The sequence below is a fragment of the Desmodus rotundus genome, chromosome 1 (genome assembly GCF_022682495.2).
Source record: "Desmodus rotundus isolate HL8 chromosome 1, HLdesRot8A.1, whole genome shotgun sequence".
NCBI classification, from domain to species: domain Eukaryota; kingdom Metazoa; phylum Chordata; class Mammalia; order Chiroptera; family Phyllostomidae; genus Desmodus; species Desmodus rotundus.
Window position 1 is genome coordinate 175,662,952 of NC_071387.1, and position 18,859 is coordinate 175,681,810.

At 44.2% G+C, this 18,859-nt stretch overlaps 1 long non-coding RNA gene across 3 annotated transcripts; it reads right to left on the reverse strand.

The window, feature by feature from the left end:
- Positions 1 to 5,145: 5,145 nt before the first annotated feature.
- On the reverse strand, positions 5,146 to 18,359 carry LOC123478506 (uncharacterized). 3 transcript variants are annotated; one of them, XR_008425420.1, is made up of 4 exons: positions 18,236 to 18,359; positions 17,636 to 17,835; positions 8,634 to 8,887; positions 5,146 to 6,570 (listed from the first exon to the last, which is right to left on the reverse strand). It is a non-coding gene; the product is annotated as an uncharacterized lncRNA (long non-coding RNA). The 3 variants fall into 3 exon arrangements; XR_006653718.2 differs by lacking the exons at positions 17,636 to 17,835; positions 18,236 to 18,359 and adding an exon at positions 9,888 to 10,356 and having other exon boundaries at positions 5,146 to 5,913; positions 6,429 to 6,570; XR_008425414.1 differs by lacking the exons at positions 17,636 to 17,835; positions 18,236 to 18,359 and adding an exon at positions 9,888 to 10,356.
- Between the last annotated feature and the right edge of the window lie 500 nt (positions 18,360 to 18,859).

Genomic DNA, 18,859 nt, shown 5'->3' on the forward strand with positions numbered 1-18,859 from the left:
AGTGCCAGGAAGACCCCCACAACTTCTGGCTGTGAAAACCAGCGGGGTTTGAGCTGGTGGAGGAGGCTGGTGGATCCCTAAGCAGTTCCTCTTGGGGGACCCACACATAGACCCACTTACTCAGACTCGCTACCTCTGAGCTCCAGCACTTGGGTGTCAGCTTGAAGGGCACCAGTGGTATACAGGGAGAGATTGAAGTACCTGGCATTGGGACAAGCAGAGGCCATTGTCCCTTTGCTGAGCCCTTCCCCCTCACAGCTGATATACTGGCGCCACATATGCGACCCCATCAACATAGCTAACACTATGTGACCCACCTTGGAAATCCAGAGGGTCTTCTCCACCCAATTTACGGCCCACCCAAGCTGCTTCTCCATAAGAATGGTTGGTCTTGGCTCCTAAATCCTATCAAACAAGCCACAGCTGACTTCACTGAGTCCCGGCAGCAGCCAGATTAGAGTCACAGCTTGGCTTCACCTGGGAATCTCAATCCCAGCACAAGTAGTAGCCACCTCAGATTGATTTACAGCTCAGGCAGAGTGCCCCAGGTAAAAAACAGGTGGGGGCAGACCTTGGCCTGCACCACCAAGGAAACCACAGGGCCAGCGCACAGAGTGGACAGCTACACCACCACATCGGAACTCCACCACCCTGCTCCTGTACAGCTGATCCTCCATGAAGGGCAGAGGTTGGTGGTCAGCAGTCATAGCCAATCCTTGCATCTGATTGGCCTGGGTAAATCCCTCCCATTGATCTGCCAACAGCAACCAAACCTCAGCTACAAGACAAGGGTGTGTACTCAGCCCACATGAAGGGCACACCTTGAGTACCCAGCTTGGGTAATAGGGGAGGCTGTGTCACTGGACCCTACAAGACACCTACGACATTAGTCCACACTTCCAAGACACAGAGTCAAAGCAGCTCTACCTAATACATAGAAACAAACAAATTGAGGCTGCCACAATGAGGAGACAAAGAAACATGGCCCAAATGAAAGAATAGATAAAATCTCCAGAAAAAGGGCTAAATGAAATGGAGATAAGGAATCTATCAGATGTAGAGTTCGAAACACTGTTTAGAAGGATGCTCAAGGAACCTAGTAAGGACCTCAGCAGCATAAAAAGATGCAGTCAGAAATTAAGGATACACTAATTGAAATAGAGAACAATTTACAAGGAAACAACAGTAGAGTGGATGAAGCTGAGAATCAAATCAGTGATTTGGAGCACAAAGAAGCAACAAGCAACCACTCAGAACAACAAGAACAAAAAAAGAATAAAAAAAATGAGGATAGTAGAAACAGCCTCTGGGACAACTTTAAGAGGTCCAACATTCACCTCATAGGGGTGCCAGAAGGAAAAGAGAAAGAGAAAAAAATTGGAATTCTATCTGAAAATATAGTGAAAGAAAACTTCCCTAATAACATGGAAGTCCAGGAAGTGCAGAGAATCCTAATTATGACAGATGCAAAGAGGCCCACTCCAAAACACATCATTATTAAAAGGCCAAAGTTTAAAGGTTAAGAAAGAATCTTAAAAGCAAGAGAAAAGAAGTTAGTTACTGGAAGGTTGCCAGATGGGAAGGGGGAGGAGGAGAATGAGTAAAGAAGTGAGGGGATTAAGAAGTACAAATAGGTAGCTACTGAATAGCCATGGGGATGTAAATTATTGTACAAGAAATGAAGTGGCCAAAAAATTATATGCATGATCCATGGACATGAATAATGGTGGGGGGATTGCCTGAGGGAGTAGGGGGTAATGGAGGGGGGGCAAAGGGGTAAAAATCAGGACAACTGTAATAGCATAATCAATAAAATATGATAATTAAAAGAAAAAGATTTGGAAGTAGCCCAAGTGTCCATCAGTAGATGAGTGAATAAAAAAGCTGTGGTACATTACACAATGGAATACTACTTGGTTGTAAAAAAGAAGGAAATTTTACCCATTGCAACAGTATGGATGGACTTGGAGAACATTGTGCTAATTGAAATAAGCCAGTCAGAGAAAGACAAGTATCATATGAGTTCACTCATATGTGGAATCTAATGAACAAATAAAGACAGACTCACAGATGAAGAGCAGGATGACAGCTATGGTGAGGGGTGTTGGGGGGTTGAAAGAATAGAGCAAAAGACAAAATAAAAAAGAGGGAAAAACTCATAGACGCAAACAACAGTGAGGTGATTGCCAGGGGAAGGTGGGGAAGGGGGAGGTGGAGGAAGGTACGTGGGGGATAAACCGTGACAGACAGACCCTTGACCTGGGATGGTGAACACACAACACAGTGTACAGATGATGTGTGTGGAATTGTGACCCTGAAACCTGTATAATTTTGTCAACCAGTATCACCCCAATAAATTCGATGAAAAGGAAAAAAAAAGGGTGAGTACTAATTTACAAATGGCAAGTCATACAGGAAGTTCAAATGGGCCTAACCTTCAGGAACACAAAGCGGTACGCACTGGTCTGTCCCTCTTAGAGCAGGACATCAGTGACCGCCCATGTCGGGCTCCTACATTTGAGGAATACACTTCCTAGTGTCCTCGATTTTTTCTTCTCTTAAGTTGGGTGGGTGTATAAGGAGGGGAAAGCTAGGAAGTGGATAGGGAGAAAGGAAAATACATTTCCAAGCTACAGAAACTTCATGGTGTAAAACCCCGATGGACATGAACTAAATTTCACGGGCAACTGCACCCATAGCCAGAACAACTAAAGAAGGTCACTTCCAGAGGAAAATTCCAATTTCTGGAGTGCCAGGATTAGAGACTAATGGCATCTCACTTGAAGTTCTAAGAGATGCTCTTCAGTTCTCTTCCCTCCCTCATTTTCCAAAACCCTAGCCTCAGTCTTAGGCTAAATTCCAAGGTGATATTAAGAAAACCAGGGCTGAGGAACATGTCTTCCACGAGAAAGGTATTACATTATGCTACAGAGAAGTGAGCGGGGTCTTTGGAGAGAGGCCCAGGTATCCGTCCTGACTCTCACACTTACAAGCTGTAAGATACAGTCAAGTTATGTGACCTCTCCGAGTTTTAGGATGCTCATCCGTGAAATAAGGACTATAGAACTTACTGTATGTATTTTTGAGGACGACTCTAAAGAAGTCCACAAACACAAGCCTCTGGAGTCACACTGCCCAAATTCTCATTTTTCTCTGACCACTTTCCAGCTATGTAACCTCATGTAAATAACTAGCTTATATGTGCCTTATACCCCCTTGTCCATGGTTTCACCTTCTGTGGTTTCACTTACCCACAGTCAACCGTCTTCTGAAAATACTAAATGGAAAATCCCAGAAATAAAGAATTCACAAGTTTTAAAGTGCTAGTCATTCAGAGTAGCGTGATGAAACCTTGCCCCGTCCCGCTCCACCCTGCCGGGGATCTGAACCCTCCCTTTGCCCATCATACCCACACTGTAAACGCTCCTGCCTGCTAGTCACTCAGTAGCCACCCAGGTTATCAGGCGACTGTTGTAGAAATGCGGTGCTTGTGTTCAAGAAACCCGTATTTTATTTAATAATGACAATTCAGATATGCCAAAAAGAAGCTGTGCTTCCTTTAAGTGAAAAGGTGAAAGTTCTTGGCTTAATAAGGAAATAATATATACGTTGGGGTTGCTAAGATCTTCAGAAAAAACAAATCTATTCCTGAAATTGCCTAATAAGTAAACTAAACTTTATCATAGGTATGTATGTTGTGAACCCCAAGAAAGAAGATACCTACAAGGAGGGGCTCCTGGGGGCTAACTGGGCTAAACTATTAAAAAACAGCTTAGCAGCCATTTCTACACAGAGGCCTCTCACCCAAACTGCGCTGCACAGAGGAGCCTGCTTTGAACTGCGGATCTACACTGTGTTTGTGCCATCTGACCAGCCCTTATAAAGTACTTCCTAGAATCATATTTCAACTAATAGGACTGAGGCTTTCCAATTGGAGCTGCACAGCTTCAGCCAACCAGAGCAGCTCTATTCTGACCAATCACGATAGAGCTTTCTGGAAAAATTGAACTACAAGGACTTGGAGTTCTCATTGGTATGAGGACAGACCAATCAGGGCCTGGGGCGGGGACTCCTGTCCATGTAAGCCAGCTCCCTTCTGGCCCTGGGAGCCCACTTTCCCTTTCCACCAAAGACTGAAGAGTGCATTTCCCCGGCTGAGCTGGAGCTAAGACAGAGTGGAGCAGACCAGTGCAACACAACACAGACCGCGCAGAGAAGAGCAGACCAGACCAGCGAGGAGCAGAGCTGTCTGGCTGGTGAGGAGCCTGGCCCCGGGGCTGCCTCACAGCCCAGCTGCATCACAGTCTAGTTGTTCCACAGCTGTGCTGTATCACAAATGAAGTTTTTTTCCTGCACCCCAAATTGGGGATTCCTGTTAGCATAAAATTGGTGCCAAAGACCATCTGCCGACAATGTGTAGGGAAAAATTAAATATATATATGTACATATATGTGTGTGTGTGTGTGTGTGTATGGTTCAGGGTTCAGTGCTATCTGAGGTTTCAAGGGGTTCTTGGAACATATGTGCTGTGAATAAAGGGGGGCTACTCTATAGGAGTTTCCTCACTTTTGAAGACAATACCCACCTCTGTGGTCAGAGATAATAATACCCACCTTGTAAGGCCTTTTAAAAATTAGATGAGCGGCCCAAGTGTCCACCAGTAGATGAGTGGATAAAAAAGCTGTGGTACATTACACAATGGAATACTATTCAGCTATTAAAAAAAAGAAAGAAAGAAAGAAAATCTTACCTTTTGCGACAGCATGGATGAACCTGGAGAACATTATGCTAATTGAAATCAGCCAGGCAGAGAAAGACAAATACCATATGATCGCACTCATATGTGGAATCTAATGATCAAACTGAACTAACAAGTGAAACAGAGACAGACTCATGGATGGAGAGCAGATGACAGCTGTGGGGGGCAGGGGGTGTGGCTGGAGGGATTGAGCAAAAAAGAAGAAACAGAGAATTCATGGACACTGACAACAGTGTGGTGGTTGGTAGGGGTGGGGGGGAGGGGGGAGGGGATATGTGGTGATGGGTGGCCACTTGGGGTGATGAACACCCAATGCAGCATGCAGATGTGTGGTAGAATTGTGCGCTAGAAGTCTGTGTAATTGCGTTAACCTGCATTACCCAATAAATTCAATAAAAAGGAAAAAATTAGATGAGGTAGTTGGTGCATGCCTTACCAGTATCTGGCACCCAGGAGATGCATAATAAGTGCTAGTTGTTTATCACTGTTGTTGTTATTAAATAATGTGTAATGTACTAGGCCTTCGCTGAGAAAGTATATTCTATAAATTGTTACACTTACTAGTTCAAAAGCTGTAACTGGTTATGTTTTGGTAAATCTTCAATGATTCAAGTTAAATACACAAGCACATTTATCTGTAATTTTAAATGTTTTATTGAATTATACATACAGTAAAGTGCAGACATCTTAAGTGTAAATTTAATTAATTTAACCTTGTTTTTAGGTGACTTTAAAAGCTAAGCTTTTTCTGCTAAGTCTGTTGATTAGAAGAAAGAAGATTAGCTTACCTAATTAAAAGACAATTTTATGCAGAGGGAGAAAGAAAGAATGCAACGTTGAATGTACACTCTTTAAACCCACAAGCAGCACACATTTACCCACACAGTCACCCGCCGCCCCCACGCACACTCTGAGCCGTCCTCAGGCTCGCAGGGCCCTGGCCGCTGTTGCCCCGCCGAGCCGACACTTTCATAAAGGGCCTCTGAGTTTGACCTGTTAGCACTCCTGATTTAGAATCTTAATGTTTTTTTCTTTTTTTGATTACGTCTTGTGGGAAGTTCAACAGCTTCTCTTGAAAGAGTTTGTCAGACAGATGTTTTGCATCTGAGCAAAGTGTAAACACCAACATCTCCTGGCTTTGAAAATTCTTTATTCTGAAAGATTTACAAGCAAATGACAATTCCTTTTAGCAAGTCCTATTCTTGGCAGTGATGTGTTTATTTTGACATTAATTGTAAAGCTGATTCTGATTTCCTAAAACATTCAAATGTGAAAAAGCAGGTGTCCTAGAATAGAGGATACATTATTTTAATATTTTGCAACATACCTTTTACCAAGAGCAATCTAGTTTATCTATGTGTGAAAAGAGAAAAAAAATAACTGTGCAGGACACTATTATGGCTCCTCTATTTGACTTCCTATTTTGGGAACAAAGTTGTAATAGGAACCAGAGATTTGACGTGAGGATTTTGAATATTTTCTCCAATGCAAGTGTCACTTCCTGTTAATCATCATCATTAGTGTGGAGTGTCTACTCCATGGTAGTAGGCACTGTGCTGTGTACACGATCTCTCCTAGTCTTCATAAAAGGTCCTATTCACTTGGTATCATCTATTTCTACCAACAAAGAAACTGGGTCTCAGAGAGGTTTTCGTTCAAGCCAACTCACCCATGAGGAAGAGCTGAATTCGAACCCAAGCCTGTCAGACTCCAATACCTAGACCGTCTGAGGTACACACAGTCACTGTCTCCAACTGTGCCATGCTGAGGGTATTTAGTGCGCTCAGAACACCATGAGTGACCCCAAAGATCTGTTGGGATAGGGGAGTGGAAAGATAGATAAATGTTTATACAGGGGTGGGCAAAGTAGGTTAATAATAGTACTAAATAACACAATACTTAATAAATAAGTGATAACGCAAGAATAAACTCTGTTTCGCTTACTCAAACTATAAACCTACTTTACCAACTTCCATCACACACACACCGCAGTTCATTAGGGGATCTCCTTTCACTGAAGTTGTATAAAGCGTAAAAACCTCACTGGTGTGGAATTGGAGAGATCATATTGAATTAGGGAAAAGCAGGAATTTTAAATTCATTTTACATAAGATAGATTTTACTTATACTTTATGGATTTCAAAATGGATTCCCATCAATTCTCTCATTTCATGCTCATAACACCCTCCAAACTAGGCAGAGTTGGTATTATCAAACCAATTTTACAGTCAAGAAAAGTAAGAGCTGAAAAAGCTCAGTGTCTTGCTGTTTAGTGATAAACCCACACCTCTCTACTCTGCAGGGCGACCTAACAAATTCTTCCTGACAATTATTGGATAAGAATAATATGTGTTCTTATATTAATTATTCACATATTATTAGCGATGGCCTGAAGTGCTAAAAGATGTATTTCAAATATTCCCCTTGTAATCACATTTACATCATTCTTCTACATTACTTAGCAAGACAGGGTTTGCTAAATGAAGGAAAATTTCTGCCCAGATCCCAATCAAGTTATTATGAATTCCAAATTAATAGGGTCTAAATAAATAAGTGCTTATTATAGGGCTAAAAGCTTATTATGTTATTTGTTTCTATCTTTTTTCATTTGCTTCAGCCCCAGTTTGAGTATTTTATCTACTGCTTTTCTCCCATTTCCTCATTAGAGAGACAGGGCAAGAGAGGCCTACAAGGCATGAATTTCTTGTGCATGACCAAAATGAACAACCTGAGATTATAGAAGGTGGTGGGGAGGCATCTTTTTGGTAGTTTTTCATACCAAAAAGTGTTTAGTGACAGCAATTTGCCGTAAGGAAATAACTAATCTTTACTTCTCCTGGGTGTGTGTTGTGTTTATCCGTTTAAGCTTTACTTACATTTTTTTATTACTCCATTTGTTAAATTATTTAAACTTACAAGGCAACTTCTACCTTATTAATAGTAAAGCAGCCTTCTGAAATGGGAGTCATGCAAATAATTATTCCATTTTTGTATCCATATTTTTAAGGAAGCAAGATGTTTTTGTCATTTCCCAGGGGATTACAGAGACTAAAAAGCTTGAGATCATTTACCACCACCCCCTCCCCCCCAGGCCCCACCTGCGGCACAGGTAACCCAGCTTGAACTCTAAGGGCTCTGAGAACTCTCTCTCTAAAGCAAACTTTATATAAAAGTCATCTGGGTGGAAATGGGGTTTTCCTCCTGCTGGGTTTCCTGAGGCCTTTAAAAGAGTCCTAAGGGATTAAGATGAGTGAGAGACAGGCTGATAACATGAAAGACCCAGCACTCTTAGAGGTATTTCTTCCATGATTAAAAAGTAATGATTTTTTTGTTTGCCAGGTGCAAGGAATAAACACTCTTGGATTCCCTCTGTTCCGTCTTTTCCCTCTAATCTACAAACAGGCCACAAAAGCTTCTCTGTTCTTTCCCTCAGCCGCATTTCTCATTCAGAGTCCTTCCTGTTTGGGGTTCTATTTACTTCCATTTGCTTCTTTCCTTTCCTGTATGGGCCTCTAAGTCTGTTTTCAGGGTTCTCACATTTTTCTATTTCTGAGTTGTTTCTCTCTGTAGGAAACAATCTCCGCATCTCACTCCTTTTTCATTTTGCTCTGTCTGTCTGTATCTCATATTAATTCATCACCTTTGTTCCCATTTATTTCTCTTCTTCTAGCTCTTATTTCTTTATCTCTGGCCCCTATTTCCTCTGCTTGCTTCTCCTGTTTCCATCATGATGCCCTTTGACCAAACATCCTCTCCCTACTGCCTACTTAAAGGAACTGAAGAACGTTCCCCACTAGAATGGAGTGGAAAGGTTAGAGGAGAGAATGGAGGTGGCAGACTGAACTAGGAAGAGCGGGTTTAGTCATGTTAATACCTTCGCCGTCCTCTGTTGGTCCCCTGCAGCCTCTTCCACACCTGCCTGCATCCCAGCCTGAGAACACGGCAGACACAAAGGGAAGGAAGCCGCAAAGGGAAGTGAAGGTGTGGCCTCAGGGGTAGCCGCTGGAGACGCTGTTTTCAAATACTGTCAGGTCAGCGACGGCTCAGAGACGACAGAAAAGGATTGTGTTTAAAGCAGAGCCACTCGGATCAGCTTCCCAGCAAGCCAGAATCCATACCCTCTGGAATCTGAAACGGAAGGTTTAAGGATGATCAGTGTTTCCACTTGACCCTGAATTACTTTAGAACTACCTGGAGGAGGGCACTAATGCCAAGGACCTCCAGAACAAACATCTCACTTCATGACTTGGCTGTGACCCAGCCCCTCCCTTGGCATCTTTTATTTTAAAAATATTTCCAAATATGTTTATAAATAAATCACGCCTTTTTGAACTGCTTTGCCTCTACTCAATTGTACAGCAGAGGAAAAATCCATGACAGTTGACATTGTGGAAAGTTTGCTTCTCTCTTAGCCTTGGGGGGAAGGGGGGGAGAGGGAAGCACAGTAAGTATTTAAAAGCCAGAGGAATGAGCAGCTCTCAGAAAAACAACTTCATCAGCCCAGCAGTAGTAAGACAATCAAAGGTACAAACAGCTTGACCTTTCTTCCTTCCCCCGCTGACACCTGGGCCTGAAGCATGGCGCAGCCAGTAGTTTGGGGACAGTGGGGCCCAAGGAGACGCGGTCCCCTTCCCGGTGGAGCGCTGCTGCTGAGGAAGGATGATGACAGAGCTGACTCCATTTTTCCTTTTTCAGGCAGGTGTCAGTTTGTTGATTTTGAAGGTGACTCCCAGGGAAAACACCTTGCTGTTCAAATTCTTCAAAACAACAGCAAACCCTACACTTTTCAATGCTTTTTATTTGGACAAAAGGACTCTTTTTTTTTTAGGGTGAGGTAAAAAGGGGGAGTCACCCTAATTTTATAACACTGTTTGCTGGCATCCTCAGTGATATGTCAGTCCCCCCTGCCCTGTCACCAAGGCCTAGTCTTCAGACTAGGAGCTGCATCTTAGGAAGAATGAAAGCAAAGGCTCAGGGCTGAGGGCCACCAGCCCAGCACAGAAGGAGGGTGGGGCGGAGCACAGGGCTCTGTCCCCAGGCGCAGGACCCCAGGAGGCCTTCTTGGTAAGGTAGCTTCAGGCTAGAGGTCTGTCCCCTCATGTGGGGAGAGGGAAATAGGGGAAATTACCTGCCGTCTTGGTCCAGGGGCTTCTCTTTAATAACATCTGAGGATTTTTGTTTTTATTTTCTGGCTTCAAAAAGGTAACAAAAGGATGAGCTGAGAACTGAATCGGTATAATAGAACCACACACACAGAGGAATCAATTATATTCTCACAAATACACATACAAAAATGATGCACTCGGGTTCCAATGTCCGTGCTATCCTTTCCCCTCTCAGGCAGGTTTAAAATAAAAAGAAACAAGAAACAAAAATGAAACAAGAACAAAAAATCCTTGGCCAGATAGGGGCCAGTTCCTGGTGTTCTTGAGAGTTTTAGTTTCGGTTTTGTTGGTGAACCCTCGTGCCCCTGATTCCTGTCTCCATGGCCGGCATGGGAAGAAGGGTCACTGCCTGGTCTCAGGGCATTGATCTCCTTCGGGGAGCCCCAGCATTGTCTTTGTCTGCACTTGCTAGAAGGTTGGGCTTGAAGCAGCTGTGCGCACTGTGTTAGCTCCTGCAAGAGTCTAAGTCAGGATGGTGTGCCAGGCTGGGCTCTGCACCTCTCCTCTCTGTCCTGCCGCAGAGGGAGGGCTTCACTGGCTCTCTGCATTCCAAGGGAAAAGAGGTACCTCCGGGCTGAGTGTCCCAGAAAACCCCACCACCACAGTGGAGAAGCCATGAATTGCTGTTATTTACTTTGCCACACAGACATGGCATGCTGGAATAGGCTGAGGTTTCACCCTTCATCTTTCTGGTCCTTGTTAAGGACACATGACTTGAGTAGATGTATCCATATCTGCCATAACAAAGTATCACAGGCTGGGTGGATAGCTATTTCATAAAGAGAAACTTACTCTCTCACTGTTCTGGAGGCTAGCAGCCCAAAGTCAAGGTGTTGGCAGGACCATGCTCCCTCTGAATGTTCTGGGGAACTGTTCCAGGCTCTCTCCCAGCTTCTGGTAGCTTCAGGCATTCCTGGGCTTATGGACGCATCACTCCAGTCCGGTGTCCTCTCCCTGTGTTCTCCCTGTGTCTTCCCATCTTCTCCCCTCTGTGAGTGTCTGTCTCTGTATCCAAACTTCTCCATTTTATAAGGACAACAGTGATATTGGATTAGGGCCCACCCTAATGGCCTCATTTGAACTTGATTAAATCTGCAAAGACCCTATTTCCAAATAAGGTCACATTCTGAAGTTTGGGGATTAATACTCCAAGATATCTATTTTGGGGGGCAAAACCAGCCAATAACAATTGCCAACCTTGTAGTTTAAATATTTTCTCAACTTACAAGAAAAACTACTCTCTCTTGTTTTGTGGGCCAGCACGTGCAATGTTTTGTAATAACTAGATTCAAACAAATGGCAAAGAATTGCTGCTCCACTGGTTAAATAGTGGCCTTGGCTCTAGACATCTCTGCTTGGCCACTTTCCCTGGTGTGGTCCTGCTCTGTCTCCTCTTCCGGTTTCCCTGAGCGAAGTGGGAATCTGCTTTGTACTTCCAACTGAGGATTCTCTTTTCTAAGCTCTCCTCTAGCACTGGGACACATCTGAGTCCCCTTTCTGTGACAGTGGCTCTCTCAAGTAACAGAAAACTTATTATTGATGGGGGGCAGCTGGTGCTGGAAAATGTGTTGACACAGATGCTAAGAGTTGCCCAATAGCAATTCACACCATTAGTGGGCAGTCGCATTATAAGACTGTGAACGCTTAAGAAAAAAGACACCTACTAAGAAGGGCTCCTGGTGGCTAACTGGGCTCAAATTTATTAAAAAAACAAACAAAAACAAGCAAAATAGACCCTAGCAACCATTTCTGCACAGAGGCCTTTCATGCAAACTGCACTTCACAGAGAAGCCTGCACTCTGAACTGGGCCTGCACTATGTTTCTGCCATTTGATCCAGCCCTTGTAAAGGTTTCCTGGAATCCTGTTTTAACCAATAGGACTGAGGCTTTCTCCATCCAGTCAGAGCTATGCAGCTCTGTCCAATCAGAGTGGATTTATTCTGACCAATCAGGACAGTGCCTTTTGGACTAATCAAATGATGAGAATTTGGAGTCCTCATTTGCATGAGAACAGACCAATCAGGGACCAGGGGCAGGAGAGCTAGCTCCCCTCTGACTTGGGGAGTGCAGCTTCGCTTTCCATGGAAGAATGGAGACTGTGTCTCCCTGGCTGAGTTGGAACAACAAAGATGTTTCTCCCGAGCCGAGCTGTCTAGCCAGGAAGGGGCCTGGCCCCAGGGCTGCCTGGTCCCAGGGCCACCTGGCCCCAGAGCTGTCCTACAGCTGTGTTGTTTTCACAGCAGTGCTGTGTCACCATTGAGCTGTCTTGCACTGAATAGTTTCCTTCTTGACTGAATCCCAAAATGGGGATTTTTGTTGCTCTGAATTGGTACAAATGACCATCAGTTGACAAGACTGAAAGTGATATTTAAGTCCTGAGATTAAAAGTACTTGAAAAGAACAATTATTGAGATTGGGTTATCATGGCATTTTCTTTTTCTTTTTCTTTATTTTTTATAAGATTTTAAAATTTATATTTAGAGAGAAGGGACAGGGAGGAAGAAAGAGAGAAACATTGATGTGCCCGGGCCAGGGACTACACCCGCAACCCAGGCATGTGCCCTGGCTAGGAATTGAACTGGCGACCTTTCCCTTTATGGAATGACTCCCAACCAACGGAACCACATTGGTCAGGGTGTCACAGAATTTTCTCAGTAAAATCAGAGTACACTTGGGTTAACATCTTGGGTTCTTCTAATTTTCTAGGTGATATTCACAGCAAACCTCCAGGGCTTACCACTGCATTGGTGTGCTTGATCGCCTTTCATTTCCATGGTCTCCTCCTGCCCCACCAGATCCTCATGTCCTCCTGAGATGCGACGTGTGGGTGAGAAAAATGATGCAGTTCAAATTGTGGGGGGATCCCCCAGGTGGTCTCTGGAAGCACTGGGCCCTGGGGCTCCGGCCGAGGGCTCCCCTCCTTTCAGCTGGCTGCTGGCTCCTCGCACACACCGGCGGTATGCCGGAACATGTTGGTGCCATTGACAGGTTGGGCTAGTTTTCAGTGTCACGTTTGGACTTCTGTTTTTGACTTTGATTTTCCCGTTTTTCTAGTTGGGCAAGACTTGGGTAGATAAGTTGGATCCAGGAGAGATTTCTCACCTATCCCACTCTGGCTACAAAGGCTTCCCTCCTTGCAGGTGAAATTTAAAAGGGAAATAGGTAAGAGCAAGCCTAGAAGAGCCAGGTGAGAATGGAGCCAAACCCTTGTTTTTGCATAGAGCAGGCAGGAATGATTCATGCAAACGGGGGTGGGAGACTGGAGAACCTTTCCTGTTTCTTTTTGTACTTTCTCTCCCAGTTGGAAAAATTTATATTTTTCTTTTTGGTAATTTATGAGCCCCATACAAAATTGAACAGTACAGAGAAAGTGAAGGTTTCTGCGATCTCAGCACTTCCCCACGTCGTCTAGGATGGCACACCGGTGATAGTTCAGGGTATTTCCTTCCAGACTGGCAACACGAGCACTACGAAGGTCCGCGTCCAGATCTCAGTCTAAACAGAATCATTAACAGGGCCACAGCCTTCTGACTGTTTTGTGCCTGCTCTTTGTCTTCTTCCAGGGCAGGTATTTTTCATATCAAAGCATGAAAATGTAATCTATTTTTTAAAAAGACACGTTTCATGTTTTAAAATACAGAAATTCTTGCACAGATTCAAACTGTACGGAAAAGTATACAGTGGAAAGTGAAAGTCTTCCATTCTTTACCTCCAGTCCTTTTCCTCGAATGTAACCATTACAACTATACTAACAGCTTTTATGTATCCTTCCAGGAAACACAGTTACCAGTATTTCCATATATGTACATATAGATAATTTTTGTTCTGTTCTGTACCTTGCTCTGTTTAGGTAATACACCTTGAAATTTTAAAGAACCAACATATGCAGATATACCACATTCTTTTTGACAGACAGCTTATGGCATGAATGTACCGTCATTTAATCAATCAGTTCTCAATTAATGCACATTTAAATTGCTTTAAGATTGTGTACTAAGACAGCACTGGAACAAACATCTTTACACACACAGCTCTGCACACGGAATAAAATGCTGGTGCTCATTTCTCCACACTCTCAGCAGCACGGGGCACTTTATTGATTGGTTTCTTTTTACAAAAAGTTTTGGCAATTCAAGTGGTGATATCTTGCTTTAATTTTCATTTCTTTGATTATTAAGGAACCTAACCCTATTTTATATGATTTGTTGCCCTGAATCGCCTGATTATGGCTTTTGCCTTGATGTGACTGAAATATTTATCTTTTGAAATATTTATCTTTTTCTTATTGAGTTATAAGAGGAGAATTGTATTTCAGATGAAAACATGCACATCGAACTCCAATAACGGATTTAGAAGATTTTTACAGGCACATATTCTTTACGTATTCATAATGATGTCATAAACTCAACGGAGACCAGGCTAAAGTTCATATCCGTGAAAGCAAAGTTTCTTTCTTGAAGTGTAAGTCATGCGGAAGAGTAAAGTGGAAGTCATGTTTTCAGAAACAGACACAGGAGGAAAGTACAGTTTGTCTTCCAGTGCCTCTTGCCATTGAAGGAGCACTTTCGGGGAGACTGAGAAAGTGCTGGGGTTCCCATCCATTGAACACACATTCCTCATTGGCAACTCTTTGCTGTCCTATCTTAAGATAAACATTAGTAAAAGTGATAAAACAATTCTAAAGGACCTCCACTCTTTCTCACGGATCCCCCTTCGGTCAGTCCGAAGTAAGAGCTGTTTAAGTAACACTCAAAAGCAAGCCTGTTTCCAGAGCCGGCGACATCAGAACCATCAGCACTGCATCCGTTTCCCTCACACGTCTTCCCACTGGGTGAGTGGCTTCCTTGTTCAAATACGGAATTCACTGATCACGAAATGGCTTTCATCCAGATGCAAAATGTGAAAAGATGAACTCATGGGAAATGACCCTTGAAATGCACACCACCCTCAAGGCTGAAAGGATTTTCTATTTCATCAACTTTAGATGAGCCATAATAATAAACATAAAGTATTATAGAAAGACTAGGAAATCAAGAGCCACACACCTCAGAGTCCCTCCCCAGTCTCGTATTCTTAGCCTCACTCTCAGCACACACAGCCAGCCCCTTGGCCTCTCCCCAGGAATCACAGCCTTCGATCCTTCTCTGTGCTTCTCGAACACTCTGTGCACACTTCTCTCCCATCACTTAGTGTAAAATTTTGAAATTCAATGGGAAGTATCTTCACCCCACCTTGATTTCCAGCCTCACAGGTCCAGGACCACGTGATGTTCATCTTTGTGGGTCTGTCCCCTCTCACAGTCCCTGGCACTTCATGGGTTCTCAGTAATTCCTTGTTGTTATGTGGTTAATGTTTTGGACTACGTGGAGAATAGTTTGCTCCCATCTTTCGTTCACCTGTGACAAAAGCAGATTGCCCCTAACAGCCATTTCTGCCCCTTCTCACTATCTCCTTGCTGGAGGAGCGTTGGTTTGGTTTGAAGATGCACTCTCTCCGGTAAGCTACGTGCTCAGGAATGAGTCCTCTTGCTGGGCTGGGCTGGGGGCATGCATGGTGACTGCTCCGGGCAGTTTGGCCGTCCCAGTCCTCTGGCCTGTGGGCCAGTCCTAACCAAGGAGATCTGGGAGTAAGTCATCTGGGGAGCTTTGGGAAAAGGCTTTCCTTACAGTATAGAGTGCTCACGGGAGGAGAGCCCTGTCTTTTACTGGGCATTGTTGTATTGCATGGGGTATCCGGAGTTATTGCAGACACCTCACAACTCGAGGACATCCTGTACCTGCTGAAGACTGTAGAGACATCCCCCATTGTTGGGCGGCAGGGGCCCTGCCTGCAGATTTCACCAAGAGATAATTAACCTCTGGATGTGCCCTAACTGTACATCAGCACACAATAAAAATGGGGAGAAACCAGAGCGGAGATAGGAGCCCTCTCTTGGGGAAAATAGAGTCAAAATCAAAAGTTAAAAGGAATCAGTTTCATCTTCTGGTAGAGTAGCCTGTGGATAAACCTGGTTGCTGTTTTCGAGTTTATAGAGGGTGTCCCGGGTGAGATATCACACAGTTATGTCCCACAACTTCCAAAGACGTAACTGGAAGAGGAAATTGATTTAAAGCAGGAGAGACTCTGGCTGGATTTAAGCAAGACTTTGCCTGCAGAAATGATAAACCCTGCCATGGGCCACCGGGGATAAGAATCTGTCCTTTTGGAAAAGGACAAGAATGGAAATCACGAGTCTCTGAGAAGTTTATCATCCACTTACTTCAGGCGATGAGAGTAAACATAACACCACCTGAAGTTTGTAATTTTATGCTAATCTAGATTAGAGAAGCGACTGAAATTTACACAGATGAGGAATCGGCTTCAGGCCTCCAACACTATTCATTAGGCTATAACAGCAATTTTCAACCTTTTCCATTTCATGGCGCACATAAACTAATTACTGAAGTTCTGCGACACACAAAAAAATACATATTTTTTTACCAATCTTGACAAAAAAAATAGGTATAATTTTGATTCATTCACACTGGATGGCTATTGTGTTGGCTGTTGTCATTTTCTTTATTTGACAATCTCAGGGAAAAGAGGTCAGTGCCCCTGACAAAATAATCAGGCATTGCATGTTTTAAAACTTCTCGTGGCCCACTGGTTGGAAATGGCTGGACTCTCAGTTTGATCTGACAAAGCTGGAAATACCTGCTTCAGCACTATCAGGCCAAATGTCAGTCTGACTAGTTTATAATTTACATCGAACACACACTACTTATCGGAGCTTTGTGATTAGTCACATGCCCACAGCGAGGACATTGCATGAGAAATGTAGCCTCAGGGAAGGTAGCTGATTATTTCCGGGGTATTTATTAGTAAGGCTGATCCTAATCTGAGCCCACTTTTCTATGCAAGAATGTAAAAATGAGTGCTGGAGCCGGTGAGTCCCTCCGACCACGTCAACACTCTGAAATACACACAGCACTCAAGTCACCTGGCAGCCAGGTGCAGAGCAGCGCTGCTTAGGGCCACCCAGTCCTGAGTCCAAGGCCTGGGTTAAAGGAACTACTCAAACCAATGATATTATGAGGTGATTTACTAGCTGTGGAAATAAATCACGGATCATAATGACCCTGGATAATAATTGCCTCTCCTCTTACAACCAATTTTATACAAAACAGTTATTAGCAAGACTTTCACACTAACCCCAGGAGCTAGTGCAAATACAATAAGGGTATATCAAAATCAGTTTTTAAAGGTTTGCTTTTACTGGTTTGATTATATGTATACCACCACCTCATTTAACTGTAAAGGTGGCTGATAAGGCATTTCTTTTCCTTCTGAACTTGGTAGGACGAATTGAAAATGCAGATTCTGTGTATTGAGACTTATTCTTTCCCAAATCAACAAGGCCACTTTCAGTCATACCAGGCCTGTTTCTCCTGAGGACGGTGTCTGAGCTGACACAGACATCAGTCACAAATGCGGGTTCCCCTCCCAGCCCCCCTTCTCCTGTTCCTTTGCATGGATTCTCCAATTTCTCTCCTCGCCTTTCATCTTGTTTTTGAGACTCTCTTCATGCCCTGCCCAATTCTCCCAGACTGGGGTTCGCTCTCCCTGGTGGCTCAGCAGCCCTGGAAACAGCCTGTGGGTTTTGAAAGACCTTCAGATGAGACGCTGCAAGGAGCTGTGTGAGCCGCTGCTGCCCTATCCCCTTCCCTTTACCTTCTCACTCCCTAGTGCTTGCAGTGGGTAGAGGGGAGTCTCCAAACTTAGCTGGTGCCAGCTAGACTGCGTTGTTTGGGTCCTCATTCTCTTCAGGTCAAAGTATAGAACAACCTCTTACTCAGGACACCAGCACCTTACATCTTGGCTTTGGAGTCACCCAGGCCTGAGTGTACCCCCTCCTCGGCCACCTCGGTTTCCTATAAAAGACAAGAAAATACCTACTTCCAACGTTGTAAGAATTAAGTACCAGACATTTAACAAACATTAATCATTCAGTGTCATTACAGAGAAGCGAATACCCTTTTTTACAGCAAAAAGAGACTTCTAAACACCTGTGCTCAGCACATAGCAATAGAGAGCACTGACGCTTGCACTCCGGTCATTTCCTTTAAAACAACCATTGAGGGGCTACAACCCTAGCAAAATCGCTGCAGAGCCGAAGGCCCTCAAGCCCGGAATAGGACTGTTTTCCTAAAGCAGTGGAGGCGATAGCAGCATTGCACGTAGCACATGCCTCGCTGGGACACGGGAAGGTTAATGAGATACCATCTAGGTGGAAAGTGCTGAGTGTGCTAAATATTACCGAGTTGCAATTACCCTGATACTGGAGCAAGCTCTCCTTCGTGCAGATTATCCAAGAGTGTGCCGCTCTGAGAGCGAAGGTGCAGGAGGCGAGGTGTAATGGAGGCAAGGCAAACACGCCCGTCCCGGGCACCCTGTCCAGCAATGGTGGGAGCCACAGGGAGGAAAGGGACTTTGGTCTCTGCGGTGCTGCAGCTTGCCTGTTTCACTTTCTGGGTTTAGAATGATATCCAGCCACGTTTCTGCCAGGTTTCCTAGAGGCCGCTGACTGCCCAGCCGAGGGGGACCCCTCCTCAGCCCTGAGACCTGGGCAGGCCACGCCACCTCTCTGAGCCTCGGTTTCCTTACTTGGAAAATGAAGAGAATAATCCCCCATCTATTTCAAACAATCCTGAGGCTACACAGCAAAAGTGCTTTGAAAATCATAACGCGACGCACATTAATGTGAACCATCAGATGCCACCTCCTGTCCTCTCATCTCGTATCGGACCACAGCCAGTGCTAGGCGAAGGTCTCTCACTTGCATGTTACCATCCATCGTATACCACAAAGTCTAGATGAGTTTCCACAAGGCTGCATATGGATTAGGAACACTGAGAAAAGAAGGCACTATTGGTTCTGTTTTTAAGGACCAGCTTA